Source organism: Dipteris shenzhenensis, chromosome 3 (assembly GCF_047967505.1).
Source record: "Dipteris shenzhenensis isolate YYH24624 ecotype China chromosome 3, Dip_SZ_1.0, whole genome shotgun sequence".
Lineage (NCBI taxonomy): Eukaryota > Viridiplantae > Streptophyta > Polypodiopsida > Gleicheniales > Dipteridaceae > Dipteris > Dipteris shenzhenensis.
In genome coordinates, this window is record NC_141598.1 from 34,056,714 (window position 1) to 34,059,626 (window position 2,913).

A 2,913-nucleotide genomic window follows, 5' to 3' on the forward strand; every position below is an offset into this window, starting at 1 on the left:
TGCACGGCCTCACAATCACAAGACACAAGTTGTGGACTTCTCAAATTGAGCATACTGTGATATGAGAACTTTGTGTTGATAGGCAGGCAAGAGTTGTCTTCATCATAGGCCTATTGGGCAGATTGCCGTTGATGATGGTTGCCTGTGCGAGAGTTGTTTATCTAGATTGCCTTGGGTAAATCCCTTTGTTTCTTTTTCACATTGTGGTTCCCAATGGCATGGGATGCCCACAATAGTTGTAGTTTCCCTCTCATCTAGGAGTACTTCCTTGGTTTCCTCCTCTCCTAGAGTTGCTAGAATGCAAAGAGGTGGTCAATCATCTCATGCTTGCGCTTGTTGCTTCTCATTGAGCAATGCCACATTGGTGGTACCACATGCATAGTCACAAGACACAAGGCATCGTGGTAGAATGCAAGAGGTGGTCAATCATCTCATGCTTTCACTTGTTGCTCATCGGTCGACAATGCCACATTACTTGATACCATTCACCAACTATGCCACGTGGTGCAATTTTGTACCACATGCTTTCGTTTGTTGCTCGTCAAGCAATGACACATTGCTTGAAACCTCATTCACCAACTATGCCATGTGGTGTAATTCTACATAACCACGTTCAAAACACAATGAGGAAACATGGAAACTCGTTGTGAAACTTGGGAAATGGTTGAAGCACATTCCCATGCTCTTCACAACTTCAGTGTTGGAGGTTTTTAAGACTACCAAAATGGAGAAGTGTAAGAAACGAGCCCTCCCAATATAGTAAAGTGTTGTAGGGAAGCATCCCTCGATGAAGCCCGTCTCATTCGTTAAGATGATTTTTGGCTTGCCCTTCCTCGAGGAGGGGGAGGGGGGTGGCGCGCCTTATTGAAGATTTTCCACGCTAGAAACGAAAAAAATACAATTTAGGAATGTTGAAAATCAGTCTCTGCCAATCAAAACTTCGCACGTGGCTTCATGCCCCTAATTTCCTGGTCCATCTCGCTCTCTTCCGCCCATCCTGATGTTGTGCTAGCGGTGCTCCCGTTTTTAAAGTCCTTGTGCTCGCAATTGTTTGGGCGGTTCTTGATTGCCATAAGAAGGTGAGATGCACATCCTCGTCGCGCAAACTCGAAGCCCTCGTTCGGCCGAGGTCCGTATATTCTCCTCAATTCGTATTCGACTTTCTCAGTTCCTTTAACTTTTCTTGTATGACCAGCGTATTCCCTGCATGCAGAGCTAAAGAAGATCGGTTGTAAGAAGACATACACTTTCACTGAAGACGCTACATCCCGTTTGTACGGAAGCATATTTGTGAGTGTCATGTTGAACCGAGAGTTCTCAGATTCCTTTCTTCTTCTGTTCTGTGTTGACGTGCTCAAATTTGTTTTGGTCGCCGATGGTTAGCGTGGGCATTTGATTGGAATCCAAGAACATTGTTGGAAGCATTGGATTGTTTGTAACACCTGCAACTGCTGGGCATCCCTCCAGATTTCGTGACATTCCTTTGTGTATTGAAGGCATGTAGCAGCATAGAAGCCATAGACAAAGGGCAAGAGATACACAAGGAGATCACCCAAAAGGGGTTTCAAAGGGATCCTTTTGTTGGCAGAACGTGTATGCTAAATGTGGCTCTCTTTTAGAGGCATGGGTAGTTTGACAGGTGGCCAAGTGGAGACGTTGTATTATGGAATGCAATGATTAATTGATATGGCATAAACCATGAGAGTAACATGGCTTTACGATGTTTTAAGGACATGCAAGCATAGGGTGTGAAGGGGCAGGAGTACTTTAAGGTGATGAGAGAAGAATACGTGTTTGCACCAACAGTATATCACTATACTGCATAGTTAATCTTCTTGCCTGGTCAAGACATCTTTATCAAGCAAAAGATTTTCTTGAAGATATGCAATATCTGCCATCTGAAGAAATGTGGATAGCTTTGCTCATTGCTTGAAAAACTAATGGGGAGGTAGAAATAGGAGGGAGATGCTTTATGCAACTTGTCCGAATGAACCAATTTCATGCTTCATATGTGCTCGTCAAGCATCTATTCAAGCACTGGCAGGCTGCTTGTTTGCCCCCTCATGCTTTCAGAGCTCCTCTACTTAATGCGTATCATCCCACCTACAAGTGCCTTATAAAAGTGAACAAGATGGTGCATGAGTTTGTGGTAGGTAACAACGTACACTAATGGGGATCTTGACTTTGCACATGAAGGGGATAGGGCATGTCTCAAATGTAAGTCTGATCTTGAGCGTGATGGAAACAAAGCTATATTCCACAAGCACAAAACGCTATGTGTGACTTAAAATCTAAGGGATGCAAAATTCATTTAGGATTAAAAGACACCAAAGCATCTATTGTAGCCATTCTATGGATGTATGTTATTTTCTGGACATATAATCGTGATCTCTTCCTCTTTTCCCTCCAAACATGGACCTCTCTTTATTATGCTTGAAAGTCGGCTCAAATCAATTGTTTGTGCAAGCTCTTACAACGTTCAAGAGACACTGGAGCCTGTTTCTCATGGTAACAGCTCAACTACCTAATGGAACCAGGGAGCATGTTTTGCCCTCACTACTTCCTATATGTAGTGGAAGCTGTAGATAATATCAAGCCAGATGCTAGCTAGGGTAGCAGCATGTTGAATCTGCTAGCTCTACCCGGATATGCCATGTTATGACTAGACATCTTCATTTGATGGATGAGAGTTGCCTCCTCGCTCATCCCATGAATCGGTGAATGCCTCCATATGGAAGGCATGCCAATAGCTACCATCCCCATGTGTCGCAAATATAAGATGATCTTGAGCGAACATGTTCAAATCCGTTGAGCCGTGGGATAGCTCCAAAAGCAATGCGAGATTGTCTCGTGAGCTCTTTTATGTAGCAAGCAACAAATGCACTTTCTACCTGTCTACTTAAGCTAGGGACC

At 43.7% G+C, this 2,913-nt stretch overlaps 1 long non-coding RNA gene across 1 annotated transcript; it reads left to right on the top strand.

Annotated features, from left to right (window-relative positions):
• The first annotated feature begins 1,017 nt into the window (after positions 1–1,017).
• On the top strand, positions 1,018–2,039 carry LOC147903694 (uncharacterized). Its single transcript, XR_015540804.1, has 3 exons — positions 1,018–1,079; positions 1,214–1,290; positions 1,468–2,039. It is a non-coding gene; the product is annotated as an uncharacterized LOC147903694 (long non-coding RNA).
• Positions 2,040–2,913: the final 874 nt, after the last annotated feature.